The sequence below is a fragment of the Vicugna pacos genome, chromosome 7, assembly GCF_048564905.1.
Source record: "Vicugna pacos chromosome 7, VicPac4, whole genome shotgun sequence".
NCBI lineage: Eukaryota > Metazoa > Chordata > Mammalia > Artiodactyla > Camelidae > Vicugna > Vicugna pacos.
Genome location: NC_132993.1, coordinates 14869953 through 14889817, shown reverse-complemented (window position 1 = coordinate 14889817; position 19865 = coordinate 14869953). Strand labels below are relative to the sequence as shown.

Genomic DNA, 19865 nt, shown 5'->3' with positions numbered 1-19865 from the left:
GACAAGCTAAATTAATGTTACGCCTGTAATACCGAAATCACCTTCTATGACACTAGTGAAAACTTGGTATATAATTTCCTATGGCTACTGTAGCAAAATACCATAAATTTGGTGTTTTAAAACAATACAAGTTTATTATCTAATATTCGGTAACTCAGAAGTCCAATACGGCTCTCACCAGCCTAAAATCAAGATGTCAGCAGGGCTGCATTCTTTCCAGAGGCTCTAGGAGAAAATCTGTTTTTGAAAATTTCCAGCTTCCAGCACACTGCCTGCATCCCTTGGCTCATGGCTCTTTCCATCCCATTACTCTGATACTGAGTCTTCTGTCTTGGTTACCCACTTTTGAAGATGCTGTGTTTCGTTGGAGCCAACAGAATAATGCAAGATAATGTCCCTATCTTAAGGTCAGCTTCTTAGCAACTCTAATTCCATTCACCATCTAAATTCTCTTTTTTGCCATTTATGGTAACATGCAGAAGTTCCAGAGATTAGGATGTAGAAGTCTTTGGAGGGGAAAGCATTAATCTGCCTAACAAACTTAGTATATATAAAAATTGAAGATTATAAAAACTATCATAAAATTAGCCAAAAGGGTATTATAAATACCCTGTTTCTCAAAATATAATAAATCTTGAGGTATTAAATATTTTTAAATAATCTGGAATCACTTAGAATGAATACACTGTCATTTTGCAGATAAAGACAGTGAAGCATGGATGAGATAAATTACTTTTCCAAGGCCATATAACTTGAAAGAGTTGGAATTAGGATCCAGAGCACTTTCTACTAAAACATCACTTCTGCATTAAATTTAGGAAGCCAAGTTATATTATATAAACATATTTGTACATGTTATGAAATATATATACACATTTCATAACAAATCTATCAAGTAGTTAACATTGTTTTTAAATTTACGAGGCTTAAAATGAAAAATTACAAGGTAATTACTAGGGTAATTTGAAAATATAGAATGAGTTAATCTTTTGATGTTGGCCAAATGATCATTCCTCTGTGTACATGATGCAAGGGGTTTTCCATTGCTCAAAGGGATCTAATTACAGGAGGCTGATTGATGTTCCCAGATGTGGCCATGTGCATATTCACCCAATTCATCCTATTGTAAAAGAGCAAAGCTGTGTACAGGGTGCATCCTTTCTGTAAGAGCCTAAAGCTTGCTATTTTCTGATATCGTGACATGAAAGAGTGCACATAAATTAGGATAAATGCTTCACAGGTTATTTTTAAGGGACCCAAGATGATCACTATTAAGGGAAAATACAAAAATTTGCAATGGTGGGGCAGACTTAGGAGAAGGTGAATGAAGTCTCTAGATGTACTCCAAAAGAACCATTCATCTACAAATTCATGTTGTTTGGAATTGTATTATGAAGTATCATCTATACTAAAGAGTCACTTTTGTTCTTCAAGGCCAACTGAAAGCTAAATAAATGCTCTGCATGTTTATACACAGTCACATGGAAATGCTGAAAAAGTGCTGTCTCCCTAGCACTGCTGTGCTTTGTAAAACTGACGTAGACGATGCTATTTATATCTTTAATAAAACATTTAGATTAATTTTTCTGGTTCACCACGGATGCATTTTGAGAAACACCATGGCAAATTGGTTTTGAGTGTTAGACTCTAACCCTTATCCTTAGCAACTCGATTGCTGTATGTTCCAAGTCTCTCCTCTGCCCTGTCAGCACACCCCCAGGCTCCTCTGAGTAAGTTCTCTCTCTGTGCCACCGCATTTCTGACACAGTTCACAGAACTGTCACCACAGAAGGGAGAAAGCGAGCAAAAAGCAAAAAGAAAGAGAAGCTTTTTCAGGACTGTTTTTGTTTTTTCTACTTATTTACCTTAGGAGTTCAACGGAATGGGTTTATAAGCCACATTTGAGTTGCTGAGAACTTTCAGCTTAGTAGGAGAGCCCTGCTGTGATTTCTGGCAGCTTAGCAAAAAGGCACAAAACAACAGTGGTTCATCTTTCTCAGACAGTGCTTGTCCCATGGATGTATTTTGTGGTAGACACTGGGATCTGGTTCTCAGTTGTCTTTTATAGATCATGAGTAATGGCTCCACTAGGACATCTAATTTTGTTACCAAACTGAACTCCGGTCTGCTCACTCATCACAAAGCAAAGCCAATCTCCTGACACTGGGTTGTGATAAAGGAAAGTACAGTGTTTATTGCAAGTTGCCAAACAAGGAGAATGGGAGGCTCATGCTTAAAAGACCAGAACTCCCCAGTGGCTTTGAGGGAAGGATTTTTAAAGGCAACATTTAGGGTGAGAATTGCAGCTCCTGGACTTTCTGATGAATGGTTGGTGGTGAGGTAACAGTGTGATGTTTCAGAAATCTTAGTCATCAACCTTCTGGCTTCAACCATTCTGGGGGTTACTGTGCTTGTGGTTAGCATGCAGTCACCATCCTCCACCTTAGTTTCTGCAGAACAATTCAAATGTATGTGTCAGATGGTTATGGATATCCCTTGAGGAGGAACTAGGACTCTGCTTAATCACTGAACTATTGTTTAAGTCATCATTTCTTTTCTTGCTTGTCTGTTTTTCCTTTGTTTCTACATTCTCTCACTTCTCTAATTAGTAGCTGCTTGAGTCTGCCCTTTGGAACTCAAGAAAGGCCTAGGAGACTAAAACATTTTTTCTACAAACAAAAAAACTAGTTACACCAGAGGGGTTTTTGTACCCAGGAAGGCCCTGCAGGGTCCTGCTCAGTTTCAGTTCCCCCTTTTCTTTGATACTCCTCAATCCTGAGGGGAACAGAGGCAGAACAAGAAAGGGACTAAAGTTTTGGGTAGAGAAGTTCATCATAAAATTCATGGGGGAACTCAGTTTTAGGGGGGTTTGGTTTAAATTTCACATTGTAATTGCCTTTTTCATGGTGTCTTCCCATGTTCCTTTTCTCCACCCTAATCTCTTTCCATCTACTACAATCATTTTCAAAATTTATTCCTAATTTTCTGTTTTCACTAGTCTGTTAATTCAATCCTTTTCTTTTAGTTTAAAACTTAACTTCACCAGGAATATCTCCAGATTAGAAACTAAAATTACAATCAGAAGTTTTGAAAAGGAGAGAGAATAAAATAAATTTTGCCAATTCTAACATTGCAGAATAAGTCATTGTCACTAAGAAGTCATAGTAAAAAAAATGTTTTAATGTTTTAGGATTATTTTTAATGATAAATAAATAATGTATTTGTGTTAATAGCATATTAATGTTCTTGCCAAAGGTAAAAAGCCAGTGCCAAAGATAACTCATATTTTAATATGAGTTTTAAAATTCCTCCATGAGAATTATCATCAAATTCATATAGTAGTATCCTGAGAAATGTTTCCTTCAGTTATTGAAGTTGTGAGCACTTAACTACATCAAAATAATGTTGAGATTATATATACTTAAACAATATTTACTTTGATTGGAGGAAGGGTTTACCATGCTTACAAACCAACTGCAGTGACACACCATGATTTATAAAAAATGTTGTGTTAGGTCTAAAAGAGTTAGCAGAAGCATGGTTCACACCAGATTTATTTTGTTAATTTAAAAAGGAAGAATCTAAGTCTGAACTTACACAGAAGTGCTAGAAAACAGAGCATTGATGTTAAAGCTATCTGGTGATTCTCAAGCCAATCTGTAAGATGCAAAAGAGCAGAGTACCAATAGGCCTAAGAAAATACTTAATGGCTTTGGAATGAGAGATCATTTGTGAATTTAGGTGGTCAGAAAGAGAAGCTGAGTTTCTTATATGAATGCTTAGATTCATAAGGACTTTATCAAAAAGGACTTACGGTCTAGAGGATTAGAAGCGATTCTTACAGCTAACAGATGTGACTATTCATAGTTTTTGAAACCAGAGCAAAACCACTGTGGAGAGTTCTATGTTTGACATGGGGTGGGACAGTCATCTTTGTTTTGGAGTGGAAATTTCGTTTCTTCAGTAAGAGCCATATAAAGACAAGGGATACCTTGATTTGACATTCCATTTCAGGAGCTGATGAGACTAAGGAAAGAAAAGGAGACACCTGTTATTCCTTCATCTCCCTGGTAAGGATGCATATATATATTCTTTCCTCATATAAAACTTGAATGAATAAGATTAACACCCTGCCCCAAACTTCCCCTCTCCCTTAGACACATGTTGGCTAATACTCTCCTAAGTAGACATTATTTTTAATTAAGAAGGAAACACCTGCCTAGGGGAAGTTGGAATTGGACAAGAAGAAAAGAAGTCAGTCATTCACATCACAATTTAATTACATATCCACAGTCAATAATAATTCACATTTTACAAAATGCTATTCACAAATACAGTTTTATTTAATCAACATGAAGACTCTGGAGTAGATTCTATACATTATTACACATGAGGGAACAGAGGTATGTCAAACAATAATGAGTACTGAGGCTGAAAAGGACAGAGAGCTTTATTTGAGGTCTTAAAAATTGCAGTTCAGGGAACACAGATTTGGGTGAAACAGAGTGTTCCAAGGAAGAGAAAGAGTCAGGGGCTTATAAAGACAAAAGACATTAGGTTAATAAGTTGTCTGGAGAGAATTGTGATTGATTCTGATGCAGGAAAGGAAATATTTGTCTTAAAAGAATAGACTGTCATGAGTTATTTTAGGGTAAGGGTTTTATAAGTGGATAGACTGTCCTGCGTTATTTTAGGATAAGGTTCCGGTACATGTCTTGAGCTTCTGGCAGATGTTCTAGATGCCTGCTAAGACAATAAGTGGTCAAAAGGTCAGAGACGTGCATAAGTCACACTTCCTCGAGGGCCTCATGTCTCCATTGTAGAGAACTCTCTTAGCGATACCAACTCCATTTTGACCTTCCTTTCACAGATGTAAAAGGATTAAGTATTTTGTCCAAAGTCACATCTAATAAGAGGTGAAGTTTGAACCTAAACCTTGCTTTGCTGTGTGGAGAGTTTTGGATCTTATCTTTCCCATGTTTTGGCCCTAAAAACAAGTCTACTGTTTATCCCTTAGCGATTTTTCATCTTCGCTTTCCTAGTATTATCCAGGTAATCCCTATTTCTGAGATGATAATAAAGAAGATTTCTACATACCACTACTCTTCTTAGATACTGAGTGGCATATTCCCACTTTCACCTTGAAAATTTGCATCCTTTCTCCATTTTCATTCTTTCACTTATCACTCTGGGCCAGCTCTAGAGCAAGACATATAGATGCCTGAGAGAACATTCCCAGGGAAAAGCCTAGTATTTTTCTGCAAATTAAAGATACAAACAATGCCTCAAAAAACGTTTCCATTCCTTTGAGTTCATTCCATAAACAGGGACTGCATTCCAGTTCTTAGTAACATTAGCCTCATCCCCAGTGTCATTACATAATTAGAATAAGCTATAACAGCCATGCCCAAGAACTTTCTTCTCAAGAAATTACAGAAATGTCCATGTGCCTGAGACACTCACTGCTAAGTAACTTTAAGTCACCTTATTACTTCCAAAACACAAAACAGTACAAAATTATTAGAACTTTAGAATCATCCTTCTCTAACTAGTACAGAGAGGGAGACATGCTTACAAAAGGATATTTCCCTTATAAATGTGAATGTTTCCTATAAAAGGGTAACTTCTACTCAGTTTTCAGAACGTCTCCTATGCTGTTTCTAAAAAATAACCAGTTCAAAATAATCAACGTGCCAAAGAGGCATATTTTCAGGTGACAAATTCTGGTCCTCTTCCATGGTTATTAATATAGGGCTTGACTTTTAACAGTACAGTTTGGTAATTGTTTTAAGTATTCGAACTGTTGTTTCATCATCCACAGTATCTTACTCCCCAGATCTAACCTGTAATAGCTTTCAAATCCTAGGTAGAGTATGCTTTATGTAGGTAGAAGCCACCTCTGGAATCAGCTCCCGATGGAGAAGTGTCAGGCCATTTCCTGAATCCCTCATGGATTATGACATCAAAAATTTTATCACAGGTGCCTAAGAACATTTCTGTTTCTGTTGTTCTTTCCAACTAGGTTAGCTTTCTGAAGGGCAAGCGTTTATTTATTTATTTTTTGTTGGCCTAATATCTAAGAGAATATTGCATGATATATTAATATTTGTTGAACCAATTTCAATACCTCAAATTCAGTATATGAGAAACACTCAACTCTCAGAAGTGTCTCGTGCGATCACAATGCAGCAGAAGAAAGCAAAGCAATGGCAGCTTGTTTACATGAGACTCAAGAAAGGAAGAAACACTTCCAGGGGATTACAATGAAGCAGGAGAGTCTGTCTGCTTCATATCCTGGCATCAATAAAAAGAGAGCACGTTGTGTAAGCTGTGGAGCTCTAAGGGTAGATTTTGAGTGGTTGTTATTGAAAATGTTCAGTGATTACCAATACACGCTTATTGGGCATCCTTTGAAATGTACTCACTTTCTAGGAAAGCGTTTGTCAATAAAAGCCTTGTAGAAATGTAGCACATACGTTGACTTCGCTGAAGCCTTGCCTCATTCTTTTCTGCGGGGATGTATAGAATATTGCTCATGAAATTTTCTAAATGAGGCCCTTAAGCCCCAGACCCAGTCACCTTGCTGAATAAATCAGGGAGAAAGGACGAAGTGTCCAGGATCCATATTATTAGTCACAGTAAATCAGGGAATGCTTTAGGAAATGCTTCTTTGGGTGTGCTAGTAGAAGAAAGAGTGTTTTTAAAGTGAAAAGGACGACGTAGAGTGATATCAGACACATTCATTGAGTCGGGCTTGGCAGAAGACTGCTTTGTACATCACAGTTATCTCAGTCAGTCTCAAGACATAGAGGGTAGATCAAATTTAGTGAGGAAGCTATTCTCAGTGATGGTGCCTCCCAGGATATCTTTCTTTGAAATGCCATAAAATTTCCACCTGTCCCTTGAAGGACCTTTTTAGTTGGCTTAAGAACCAGGCCAGTATATGATCTGAGAAATAATATGAATTCCCATGAGTATGTGATCAGTTGACTCTAAATGCTAAGAAGTTAAGTTTTCCTACAGACTAAAAAGATTTAGAGAATTCCTACACTACTCTTTATCACACAGAGTCATTAATTCAAGTAATTCAGGGCCCCCATGCACAGAGGAGAGTCTGTTACTCTGAACTTGCTAGAATCTTATCTTTGTCTGAGATTCAAGCATCTCACTTAGGCCATGAAAAGGGGAAATTTAAGCTGTTTGTGAAAATCCACCCTGAGGTCAGTGTGGCTGAAGCATTTCAGTTCTCCCTGTCCTAGTGGTTCACCTCTAAAGAGGAACTGGGCACCACCTCCTAGAAGGAGAAATCCCCCTACACTGAATGCTTCTCTGAGGAAACACGGATCCCAAGTGGCCTTTTTCTCCTGCATTCTTAATACTGATTTATCATTGTTGCAACTGCTTGACATCTTGCAGGGCAGTGTTTCATTTTTTTTCCCCCTTCTTCCCATTCCCTGTTTGAAAATGAGCTCTGTATGTTAAATATTTTAGACTCAGCAGCACTAAATGTTTTCAGGCTTTGGATAACACCATTACTGCTAGGAGAGGAAGAGTTTAAAACAACTCTGATGCCAAACTTCAAGAAAAAGGAGAAGGAAAAAAATAGCAAAGCATTGTTTGTTAGACTGTCACCAAGCACTGTCACTCAGAGTCAGTCTTATTTGTATATGGAGACTCCTACTGCAGCAACTGAAAGCAAAAAGCTTGGGATTTTCTAGGAGAAAAAGAGATAATCTTTTCTAGCTAAAGAATAGAAGCATTTAAATTATTCTCTGAGAAGGTCTGTAGGGAAAATAAATAATTCTAAGCACAATAGTATGTCTATTATGGGACTGTTGTTAAGATTTCAAAACAATGAGGGCAACTGTAGAACCCATTTTAAGCAGTGATTGTCATCTAGTGGAGGCTCACTTTTAACCCAAGATTGTTATATTTCAAACTAAGGTCAAGGAAAAGATAGGTTCCTTTGGCATCTATCAGAAAAATCAGCCTGCTGATAAATGCTGTGCTTTCCGAGTTCAACTCTTAGAACAGTGTGTGAGTAGGAGACGAAGAATAAGGCAAGATCTTTTTGCTCTTGGCTCACTTTTCCTATATAGGCAAAGCCCTCACCTTCATTTTCTTGGTTCTTTGAAAGCAAAAAAAAAAAAAAAAAAAGTTCAATGTTATGGTCACAATACCTGGTGGGAAATCACTTGAGTTGAACTTGTCACCCTCTTAATGCACTTACAATGACAGAGTGCTGATTTGTGCATCTAATTATTGAAGCCTAATTACTGCTGCACTGAAATCAACGTGGCACAATAAAATATGCACCACATTCCAAGGAATGAGACCTCATGTGGGTGGTGATCTTATTTACTGTCTTACTCAAATAGGAACTTTGTCAAAGATTCAAAGTTATCCCTTTTCGAGCATCTGAGCTCTTCAGCACATGCCTAAAAGTAACTTTCTGACGTTACAAGTAATGAAGTTTGGCTTCACAAGTGGAAATTACTAATTTATTAGTGTTCTTTGAGGTGGAAAATAGGCATGTAGATAAAGGGAAACCCATAGATGCATTGTATAAGTTCTTTAAAAAGCACTTTTGAAAATGTTCCACACCATGGGTTACTAATAAATGTAAAAGCTGTATTCCTGGGATGGAGGAGTACTGTTTTATCTCAGAAAGTTGACTGGCTTATGAAGCAAAAATAAAATGTTCAGAATATGCATGATCTTTTCTTATATAAAGAGAGAAACCAGAAGGGGGAAAGTGGTGATTCTTGGGGTCAGTGTTATGATGGGTCGTATTTAACATGCTTATTTGCATGAAATTGATGAGCAGTTTGGTTTCCATTGACAGGTCTTACTCCTAAGTATTCTGTCAGTAGGTCAGAGCCATGACCGAAAAATCTGTTTTTAAATCCTGACCAACAGTCTTATGATTATAACTAATTTGTCATATGTCAAGCCTTCTTCTGAAAACTTTACATGAATGAACTCTTTTATTTATAACAACCCCAGGGAATATTACTATCACTATATTTTTTTTTACAGATTAAGAAAATGAGACACAGAGCAGTTAGATATTTTGTCCAAAAACATGCAAGTGGCACAAACACAAGCAGATGTAAAAATAAAAAAGTGTTTTCAGGGATGACCAAGAAGAAAATGGATATTATTGCTTATTGTTTGCTAAAAATGCTGTTTCCTCTTGCAAGTCTTCTCCAAAAGGCCATAAGTATAGTGACTTCTATTGAACATTGTAGTTCAGTTATTCATGGACTCTGTTTTGCTCACGTTTAAGAAAATATTTGTTAGATTTCATTTTATTCTTTTTAAATTTTTTTAAGATTTGTTTTTTTTATTGAGTTATAGTCATTTTACAATGTTGTGTCAAATTCCAGTGTAGAGAACAATTTTTTAGTTATACATGAACATACATATATTCATTGTCACATGATCTAAGTTTTTTAATTGTAGTATAGTCAGTTTACAACACATCAATTTCTGGTGTACAGCATATTGTTTCTTTATTGTTCTTTTTGGAAATGTGTAGCCCTGTTTGTAAGAAAGCTTTAATGATATGAAAGAACAAAACAGCAGTGTATCACTGGGGTTTCTTCTTCTATATCGCTGGCCAGGGATTCCTTTTCCTTCTCTCCCTTGGGGAGTGTGTGTGTGTGTGTGTGTGTGTGTGTGTGTGAATTTTCAAAAAGATTCAAGCAATTCCATGGTTTATGAAGGCACACTTAACACACAGAAATAATGCAATAAGAAAGGAAAATGTGAATTCATTTTCAAAAGTTCATCTAAGAGAGAAGAAATGACAAAATCAGATATTTAATGTAATGGACCAAATGCTGGGGGAGATTGAGATCAAGACTGGGCAGAGCTGTCTTGATTTTCCAACAAGTGTCTTACAATATCCCAGTGATAGTGGGATCTGGGGGTGTGGAGGGTGAAGTCATAGCCACAGTACATAATGCATTATTTCAGGATGATTTCAATCAAGCAAAAGAAGGTTGAGTGACATCCTGCTTGGTCATAGCTATGAGTTAAGAGAAAGGGCAGACTCTTATATCTATGGAAATTTCATTTATCAGTGACTTTATATTGCTGCATAATTATTCATCTTGATTGTCACCTGAGTGCCTTTCTATGCCAAAAAGATCAGGAGCTTATAAAGGACAGGGACAGTGGCTTTTGTTATTCTATATGCCATTTGACAACTAGCAAAGGCCTGGGCATTGAGAATTGAACTAAACTTAATTGGATATATCAGATCAATGTGTCTTTAACTTGCTGTTTGTCTTTGTGATCCAAAAATTGATATATCTAATTCAGTGTTACTCAATTTAAGTTTTCAACTTTTTTCACCTAATTGACAAATTTGGATGAGAGAAAATGCAGCCTTATATCATATACAGATGTTGTCTTCATATACACATACTTTCACCAAAGCAAGTCTTGTCCTCAGTTATACTTTAGAATCATATTGCTGAAACTTTATCAATTGGGATTAGTGCCTAAAAATAATGAGTATTCTTACTGGAATGGCTTTTCTCATTAAAATAAAATTTAAAAAAAGATTTAAAACTGATTTGAACACAGTAAGTTTGTATCCTAATTTTTTTCATAAAGATCCCAAATTCCATAAAGCGCCATAAATATTTTGTAATCTAATGACTGTTAGTCAAAGAAAACATGGGCATTGGCTCTGTATAAAACAAAAAAGGAAAAAAAATTATCGCCCCCTCTAATACATTTGCCAACGTCCCAAAGAGATAAACAATCCGTTCATAGTTCAACACTATTGTATGTTTACAAAGCATAGTGGATTTATTCTAACATTTTCCCACCTGGAAAAACGGGTCTTAAGCATCTTCGGCAATCAAAAAGCAACACTGGGTTCTTCTCAGTGTGTCATGTTACCTAGTAGCAATCATATACTTGCAGGAATGGGACTGGGTGGTGGTGGTAACTGTAAAGGTTCTGCTGTAAAAATTGCAGATGGAGAGCTTGGCTCTGGGGATGGACCTGGAAAGGAGCGGAAAGGAGCCTGGAGAAAAGGCTGTCATATTTGCTCAGAAGAACTGCCAAATCAGAGAGCAGAGAAGATTTCATTGGAGGAGCGCCTTCAACAGCAACTAATCCTGTCATATTGAAAGAAAATTGTAAATGTTCTCTCCAGAAATTGTCCGCCCATTGCAGCTAATCGAACACAGGCACACGAACACCGACACGCACTCCTGTCTGTGTACCAAAGGTGCCCGGGCGCAGAGACCCGCTCGCACACACACACACGCGCGCACGCGCGCGCGCCTACACGCATACACACACGAATGCACACACATGCCAGTCAGCTGGTTGGCCAGAGACTTAAAACCACAGATCCCACTAGGAAATCGCCAGAGGCACCGAACTAATTAGTAATTAGTTGCCTCTACACTAATTACTACTTCCCTCAGCACTTTGATGAAGAAATGAATCCCGCCCAGCTCGCCGGTCCAGCTACGTCTCGGTTCGATTTTGCTCTCCAGACACATCTTCGTGAAAGCCAGGTTTGAGAGCCCTTTTTGCTTCTCGTTTGGTGGTTTGGTGTGGAGGACGGGGGCAGCGTGGGTTTAACTCCAGTCTACACCGCTAAGGGTTTCCGGACTCGCTAAGTGACTGGGACCGGTGTGGAGTGCGCGACTCTGCTCGCGCGCGCCCGAGCCCCGCAGCCCTCGCCCAAGCTTTTGGGTCCTCTCTTTCCCCGCCTCCCCCGCCCCACCCCTCCGAGTGTCGCGGCACCAACTAATCTTTTCCTTTTCGTTTGCAAGATCAAGGGGGAAAGCAAAACGGCCGCCGGCCTCGGACTCTGAGCCGCGAGCAGCTGGCTCCCCAGCAGGTCAGCCCCGAACCGGAGAAGGGCTCCACGCTCCTGCCAGCGCACACCAAGGATATTGCAGCCCGGGGAGGCAACTGGAGCTAAACCGGCCGCAGGTAAGGACACCGTGCTGCAAAGCTCTCCGCTTGCTGGCTCCGAGGACCCTGGTACTGCAGGGTCCTTCCCAGTCCGCAGGAACAGGCGCGAAGGGATCGAGGGTAAGGAAATCGAAGGATTCCTCCACAAGTGCAGATCCTTAAATGGAAACTTTGGCTCCTGGGGCTCCGAGAACTGAGGGCAGCGATGGCGGGTCTGGAAGGCAGGGGCAAAGAAGGTAGGGCGCAGGGCGGGGACGCGATTCCGCGGGTCACTGAGTCCGGCAGAATGGCGAAGGCAACCTGGGGTCCGCGCCGGCCAGGGCAGCGCTCTCTCTTACAGCCCGCCATCCCCTCCACTGTCACCGACCCTCTCCCCCTCCCCGAGAAGCCATAGCGGAAAAGACAAGGGGAGCTTCGTCCTCTCTTGCCTCTCACATTCCTTCCTGCCTGGGGTCTTACAGGCGTTTGAGGTGGACACTAGGCGCCCTTGGCTCTGTACCTTCCTCCAGTTTCGCCTTCCAAACAGCCCTTCGGGCGCCCGCGTCGGGTCGCTGGAGAGAGGCTTTTTGCTGAGGTCGGAGGGGCACAGCCAAGGGGCAAGAGAATAAGAATGAGTAGAGGGTCCCAGGACAAAAGAGAGGGAAGCCTTCTGCAACCCCATCCTATTTCGGCCCGCTCACGAGGTCGGCTGTCCGCCTTGACTTTAGGACAGGGTCTCAGCCCAGAGCGCGCGAGGTCCCGGATCATGCCTGGGCTTTGCCGTCAGCCACCTCACGATGGGTTTTGGGCCACCCCGCGGGGTTTAGGGTTATAGATCGGGAACCTGTGAACCCGCAATATCCCTCGCGGTCCGCATTTGCGGACCTGGGCGATCGCCGCTAACTTGTAGCTCTCAAAACCCGCGAGGTGTGGTCAAGTCCGCGCAGGGGAGATCACGCAGAAATTCCACCTGTGCGCTCTGCCCAGTACCTTGGGGCGCCCCTCCAGGGGCAGGAGGCTGCTTGCCCACGAGAGCGCCTAACAGGTCAAGATTCCCCAGAATCACGACTCACGAGTCAGAAAGCAACACACACCCACTGCCTCAGTGCCCTTCCAACATCCCCATTCCTTTCTCTACCCTCCTGCTCATTGCCGTCCTAGAGGCTTCTGTGAGCCACTCAGTAGCTCAAGGGAGAGTCCGCCGAGGAGCTCACCAGTCCGACTCTGTGAAACCAGTTTTGCCTGTATGGAAATATCTATGGGGAGTCATCGGGACAGAGAGGTGGGAGGAGAGCAGAAAAATGAAGGTAGACGCCTAAGGCAAGCAGAGCTCCCTGCTGACACCTCACTGGACCGCCCTCCCATGTCCTTAGTCAGTTGACTGCCAGCTTGTGACCGAGGCCACCGAGGGCTCCAAGTCAGCCAGCCCAGGTGCAGCCAGCCCAGCAGGAGCCCAGCACCTCGCGGTCCTTCAAGCCCCCAAATCCCCTGCATTGACTCCCTATTTCCCTCATATCTTAGCTTTTCTTTTCTTTTTTCTTTTTTTTTTTAAACTTTGTTTTGCTTTTCTTGCTTTTTCTCTTATCACTGGATGGCAGTGGGTTCCTGTAGTTTGCGAGTCCCCTAGTGCACGCAGCCAGCGATACAAACACACGTCCCCAGGCTCTCCCGCACACTGGCTCTTGCTCCTGCCTGCAGCCCCAGCTCCACTGTGCCGGGAGCCTGCGGCCAAGGCACTTCCACTGCTGGGATCAGGGACAGAGCAAAAGGGAGCGATGCCCTGGCCGTAGCCTCAGCTCCGCAGAGGGCTGGGCTGGAAGAGAGGGGAGCCAGCCCAGACTCCAGAGAGAAACGGTGGGGCGACAAGAAAGGCTTGGGGAAAACTCGATTTGGGGTTGAGGATGGGGTGGGGGTAGGTTCTGGGAAGAAAAGACCCCCAGCGCTCTGTCTCAGCTGTGCAGAGCATTAAGGGACCCTGAGGCTGCAGCGTGCAAAGCCTCAGCCCCCACCCCACTAGGTCTCAGCCTTCTCCAGGGAAGCTTAGATGGCTGGGTCCTGGAGTGGAGCAGCACCTCACTTTGCTCCAGGCCATCTGGGTTTCCTGGTATTGAGAACGGCTCTGAAAGCGAGGCTACTCATAAACTCTTGATACTCAACCCGGCCTTATGAGGCAAAGGCGCCCATGGTGTTTTGTTGGCAATCTGTATATATACACAAATTACATTGACAACATATGGCAGGGATATACAGAGAGTGCATTTTCATTGGTAAGTAAATAATAAGGGTGGTGATGCCCTTAAGATACAGCATTTGGGCATGTGTGTGTCGTCCTGGAGGGATAAAGGCAAGGATATGGATGATCATAGGAGTAAACCGGTTGATTCACACTGAGAACTGTCCTAGTCTGCAATTCACAAAGTGGACTTTTGAGATTCTTGTCAGATGGGTGGAAGAACTGTGTGCCAGCAATGTTGCAGCTTTGCAGGGTTTGGCAGCTAAGGTTTCAAGAAGTAATAAATTATTGCCAGATGAATTTTCATTGTCTTTACTATTAGTGATGTGTTCCAGTTGTGGCAGGAGGATGAGCGACCCTGTTGACTCTATATGCTTTACTAGGCTGAACAGTTAAGCCAATTAAAACTGAGTAGTAAAACTTAACCCTAAAAAGCCATGGAAATTCCAGCCCACTCAGTTTACTGTTTTAAAACTCTGTGAATGAGATGGGGTGGGAGTTGGGTAAAGTCCTGGGATCCAAAAATTCAGGGTGCCGTTCCTGACAGACATTCAGACTTCCTACAAAAGAAAGATGTGCTTGTTTGTGTAAGCATGTCTGAGAGTGTCTGGAGGGGCATTAGAGCGAGAAAATGGGTAGACTTAAATATCCCTATCATAGTTCAAATTCAAGAGAATCCACAGAACGTGTCTGCAGCTCTCAGCTGACAAAAGGGTGGATGTGGAAGAGACTAGCAGTTAGACACAGGTAAAAGTCTCTTTGGAATGAGTCCCCACAGTCTATCAATTTGGGGGCACAGAGAGTGCTATCTTCACATTTAAAAACCACATTGCTCCAAATATGATCCTATCACCTTTGCCCAGATAACCCCCAACGTTAGCCACTTCGATGTACATTCAATGGCACTTTTACAATTCTGATTTTGGGGTAGCCATCCCCCAAAAAGAAAAGGGGGTGGCAGTGCACAGGAGGAGAGAGGGGAAGCCTCAGAGGTTTGACGAGAACAGTAGACTGAAGCCTGCGGGCTCACAGGGAAGGCAGGGAAGGCATGGCACCCATTTCATTGGGGGAGGATGCACATGGTCAGGAGGCACATGTCTGACCCACAGCAGTGAACAAAGTTAAAGCAAGTACAAGAGAGGATGGAGAGGGGGCAACAGAATAAAGGAACTGAAGAGGAAAATGGGAGAAAAAATGAGCTCGAGAATCTGTGGATATGCCATTAACAGCCATCGTAATGAACCTCCGTCACCAATGTTGTCTTTCGGGGTATGCCTGTGAGAGAATGCAACGGGTAATTGTCTGAATATGACTACTCAAACCTTACTGTTACTCTTATCTTAATCCTTTTTCACTTATTCAGTAGGATCAAGAAACTGCCAGAAATATTTTGTCACACAGTTTCCTTGAGGGACCTGGTTTTCTTTATTTAACCTTGTATTTGAGTAGGCTTGGCATTTATGATGTGGACCTGTGTATTTTTCCTCAAAGGACTCCTCTGTATCAAACACTGTCAGTGTCCTCCTTGTGACTGTTAACACCTGGCTTTCTTTTTCTGTCACCTGTCCCCACTTTGTCTACCTTTGGTTCATTGAGCAGATGTTGGGACTTCTCTCCTTCAGGGATATCAGAACAAGTGTACTGACTGCACACCCCAAAGCTCGGCTGGGCCACATGGTGATAGTGCTGGTGGTAGCATGTGTTTTGTGTGGGGCAAAGGAAGCAGGTCATTTTTGCTTGGAAAAGCATTGTCATCAGGTGTGTTCTAAATCCCTGAGACTGTCCTAAGCACCTTACACGTATTATATCATCTGTTCTGTCAGGGCTTTATCCCCACTGTTTAAGATAGTGTCTGGCACATCCTAAGGGTTTATTAAATATTTGTTGAATAAGCAAATAGTTGAATCAGTTTTCTCATTTTATCATTGCAGCAACCCTATGAAGTAAGTGTTATTGTCCTCATTTTACAGATGAGGAAACCAGCATTAGAGGGGTCAGGTAATGGCCCAGGATCACACAGCTAGTAAGTAAGTTGCAACCCCTGGATTCACATGTAAGCCTGTTGGACTCCAGTCTTTGTCTTATGCTGTGCTGATGAATAGTTGCAGCACACATTTTCCCAGTTTGGGGAAATCACAACAGTGGTGTTCAGAGTTCAACAATATTTTCGCCATTCTTTTAATTCAACTCTGCATGTTCCTGTTTGTATCCCCTAAACCCTAAGCAAGGAAGATTCAGTGCCAAGTAGCTTCTTAGTTGGCACAACATGCTTGTTCTGATTAATCAGTGATTGCCTCTGGCAGAGGAAGACAAGGGCACCAAAGAAATTACCTGATATTTTGGCTGGTGTTATCTTCGCCTACAGCGACACCATTTTCCTCTGTCTGGTGTGAAAGAATGAAGGAGAATTTTGCTATTATCCAGTTTAACTCATGTTAAGTGTTGATGTGGATGAAGAGGTTTTCCCAGTGTGATGCAGCTAACCAAGAACTGCCCCAGAACACACACATCCCAGCTTCACGGCTGGCTGTCTCTTCAAGTGAGTTCCTTTTTCTTTATCAAGATTGCTGGTGGTTGAGCTTCTGAGTTTGAATGGTGACTTTTGATTTTAGTTAGAATTTATCATTCACCTTTGCTTTGACAGGCACTGCAACCTGCAGTTAGCAAAGTGTGAGGTAGGTTCTGGTGGGTTGCCTCCTTCTACACTTGATATATTCTTGTCTTACTTTACTTCATTTCCCTTTTTCTTCACACATGTTCAGGCTCCTTCTTTTATACTGTGACCTAAATATACAATCATCTTAACTAGTGCTGTTACCATGGTAATGTTTCATGGCAGATAAGGGTACACACTAAAAAATCAGTTTTTTTCATTAGCAATGGAATTCTTTCCTTCCCTTTCCCCTCTTTCCCAAATCCAGGCTGCCGCTGAATGGTGCCCTCTGGTGTTCAATAGCAGGAAGCACACTACTGTGGATACGGCAGGAACACAGTTTTTAAAACTTTGAGAGAATCTCAATTTCAGTGATAATTTGGGGTGGACAAAAGCAAAAAAGACTCTTACTTGGTATATTTTAAGTAAAGAAATTAATAGAAAATATTCATTGCCTGAACATATTAAGTGCTGTTTGCTGTGAAGAATTCTAGAAATTTATGGGAAATGAGAAATACTTAAGCTCTTATGTGTTTAGCATCATTGTGAAAATCTTCCTATGGGAGACAGAGACTTTTGTTATGGGAGACACTGAGATATCTCTGGAAGAAGAAGCTAATGGAATGTTTGATATGTTATAAGTCTTTAAAATTTCAAAATGGATATCAACTTTAGAATGAGAACCTTGTTCTTGCTGGATAGGATATATAATAAATAATAATAATAATAATAATAATAATAATAATAATAATAATAATAATAATAATAATAATTTGTATGTATAATTTGTTGTTTTGTTATGTGGGAAACTTGGAAGTTTTACTGTATTTTATTGTATGAATATTAGCATCGATCTTCACATTATTACTAACAAATTATATGACAAGTTAGAAGTGACATTGATATACTATAAACATGTCTTCTTTCTTCCTCACTCTAGTTCTCCTTTCACCATCTCACAGTGAAATCAAGTCAGACCTGTCTCTGAGATTTGTCTGGAATTCATTCCTTTCTCTCCATCCACACATCTTTTATAAACCTTTAGCATCTCTCACATGAACTATCACCAGAGTCTTGTGTTTCTAGCTGGTCTCCCACCTCCAGTCTTTCCCTAGTACAATTCATGCCTCACACTGCCAGAATAACCTTTCTAAAATGCAAATCTGAACATATCATTCTCCCGTTAAAAATTTGTCACTGTTTCTCAACTGTCTAGGATAAACTCTTCCCACATGAGATCTTCCATTACTGATCAAAGCCTTTATGCCAAGCCCTATTTCTTTATTCCTCCACTGCAGAAGGAGCTAATACATATAAATAGCTTAGTTTAATGACTAGCACAGAGTACATGCTAAATAAATATTGGCCAATATATTTTTCCCTTTATTCTCCTTCTTCCCCTTTGTCTTCATCTGATTTATTATTAGTATAATGCTAATAAGCAGTGCTAAACATCACTCTTATTCTGGTCATTCCCCCAAACCAATAATAATAGGTAAGAAAAGCTCTGATGTGCCAGGTATTTTGCTGAATATTTTACATCCTGTATCTCATTTAATTTCCCACAGCCAGGTACATTGCCTGACACATTCTACATACTTGGTATGTGTTTGTTATGTTCATACACATAGTCAATATAATAATAATGTCATTTGGGGCATTTAATATTCCTAGAAAAAGTTATTTGGAAGGTGAAAACCTGGGTTTTTCACTTCAAAGAGCTCTATGGGGTTGGCTGAATTGTTTTTTGGATATCAAAATGAATATTTACAAAAGGATCAACTTGTAAGAGTTCCAGGCAAGTTGAATGCTTTTTACCTGGTGCTGGTAGTAGGGCACCGACTGGAACTCGTTAGGGATGCTGATGATGTCTGAGATGAGAACAGAGGCTGTATTTGTATAAATGAAGCAACATACATTTCAAATGTGTTAGAAATACAGAGCTTTATTTTTTCCCCAATGTTTAGCATAGATTATATGTAGGTCTATAAATATGCCTATCCCCCAATTCCATTTTATTGCATCAAGGAAGCTACAGGCATCTACATCAGTCAAATACTAGTTTCAAGTCAGATTTCCAGCCCATGGCTAGTGTACAACAAAAATTAAAACTGAAGATCTATATTTTTAAGATCAGTGAAAATAAATAGAAAAATGTGGTAGCAAGGCAGTATTTTGAAGTTAACTGTATTTACTGGGTTCAGAAAAGAGGACTTCTCTTTCTGAAGCTGAGAACCCTATACACCCTTGAATGTTAATCTCATGGCAGAAATGAATCCACTTTTCCGTAGTCAACATCCACAGTCATCAGGTATGGTGCTTCAAATAACCAGGTTCTGAATTATTTGAATCATTACTGAATTCTAAGAAGTCTTTTAAAAGAGGTTCATTCACAGGATGAATCCTTGAAATACTCTATTCCTATTGCAAAGATTCTGAGTCAGCAGGTTTGCAGTCAGACACAGGAATCTGTTTATGCTTCTCCTGTATCACCTGAGGTGATACGGAGGTAGGTAATCACAGGACCACATTTTAAATAATAACAGATTGAAGAAATGGCATCCAAAGGGCATTGGAGAGGAACAAATGTTCGATACTCAACCTAAATGTTGCTACTGACATCATCATACCAGTTTTCCACTTTGTGTGGACCATCAAGACTGAGAGCTTAGTTGTGGTCAGAAACTGATTTTTCAATTACAGGTGATGAGTCACAATTCAGGAAGACATCCATAGATAAGGATGCTTCTCTTTCATGTCATGTGACACCTATACCTGTTTGTTTAGTTGGGGTACAGTCCCGTGTGCATACCTCATGTCCTTAGAGTTAAATCAGTCCTTGCTATATTTAAGAAGTAAGCACTTGATGTCTTTTCTATGCCTTATTTCATTTTCCCTGTCTACAATTTTTCATTTTCTCTGATGTCTTCTTAGGAAGATATCTTTGTGGTTCCGAAGTTCCTCTGTGCACTCTCCTGTCTGGTTCTGTCTAGGTTTTCACTACTGATCTAGCTGGACCAAGCACCTGGCCCTCTTCCTCTTCTTCTT

At 40.7% G+C, this 19865-nt stretch overlaps 1 protein-coding gene across 6 annotated transcripts in view; it reads left to right on the top strand.

Annotated features, from left to right (window-relative positions):
* CHRM2 (cholinergic receptor muscarinic 2) overlaps positions 1-19865 on the top strand; it is a 456984-nt gene that overhangs the window by 315884 nt on the left and 121235 nt on the right. For all 6 annotated transcript variants that reach the window (XM_072964386.1, XM_072964382.1, XM_031674641.2 and 3 more), the window contains 3 exons: positions 4015-4070; positions 10996-11546; positions 11808-11970. The gene's annotated coding sequence lies outside the window, so the exon portion shown is untranslated. The remainder of the gene's footprint in view (positions 1-4014; positions 4071-10995; positions 11547-11807; positions 11971-19865) is intronic.